The sequence below is a fragment of the Acyrthosiphon pisum genome, chromosome A1 (assembly GCF_005508785.2).
Source record: "Acyrthosiphon pisum isolate AL4f chromosome A1, pea_aphid_22Mar2018_4r6ur, whole genome shotgun sequence".
NCBI classification, from domain to species: Eukaryota; Metazoa; Arthropoda; class Insecta; order Hemiptera; family Aphididae; genus Acyrthosiphon; species Acyrthosiphon pisum.
The window spans coordinates 64,633,577-64,634,749 of NC_042494.1; positions in this window are offsets into that span (position 1 = coordinate 64,633,577).

Below are 1,173 nucleotides of genomic sequence, written 5' to 3' on the forward strand. Positions count from 1 at the left end.
TACTAGCTAGGTGGGGGACCGCTCGCACAGTTCTTAGCAAGTAAATAAAATTGAATTGAACCGCCTCACCCCGCACTCGGCATTCTTAGAATACTAGAATTAAATTCTGGAAATCAAATGTCTTGATAAAGTAATTAATAATAATAAACATTGCGACGACGCGCGATGCTGGCACTGTCGCCCGTCTCCTGCATAGTGCATACTGCTCAGAAATCTTATAGATTTCATCCAATTTTTATAGTTTATTTCATGGGAGTACGCCAATGTAAAGGGCGCTAGTGTTGTAATGCCTAGGGGTGGAAAAATGGCAAGTCCGCCCCTGAGTCTATAATATAAAACTATTGCAACTATTTATAACTAATACCAATTTGAAAAAAAATTAAAATGACGTTTAGTTTAACTATAATAACTTGTAATTTGTATCATAAATATATTTTAAACCCCCCCCCCCCCCAGAAAAAAATCGTATCTACGCCACTGAATACCTACCTAATAAATCATATTGCACAGTAAAATGCTGCCCATGGGTTGTGACACGCATGATGTACATATTCAATGCCAATGCCATTATGCCAACAATATCACCGTGCAATAGACTTTAATTCATAAAACGTTTTGTAATTTTTACGTATTTAATGTTCTGTAATCCAGCGCCACGTTCGTAGCGCGAGCTAAGTAAAAAAAAAAATAACTACACGACGGTGTGTATAGTACCTAAATCGAAGCAGGAGTTGCCTATTTAAACTGTGTAAAATACAGGTAAATTTTTTATACGATATAACCATAGACGCAAATTGGGGGAGGCTTGGGGTGGCTAAGGCTCCCCAAACTTAGTCGTAGCCCCCCCCCCCCAAAAAAAAAAACATAGAACATACAATTTTGGAATGCTATATTGCAATAGTCTGCTTGCCTTTAATTATTAAAGTTTAATATATTCAGTCCCCCCCCCCAAAGTCAAAAAATGAAATTGCGCCTATGGACATAAATCATAACCAATTTTGTAATGCATCAATTAACTCCCAGTAAACACCAAAACATCAGGAATATTGAATAGAACGTGTTTTTGTAAAAATCATCAAAACCGTACGTTTAAAAATTAAGTTATGAATGAAAAAGTACAAACTTATTAAGAAGATTTCAGCGCACTATATTCGTTTTCTCTCTCTGGGGCCC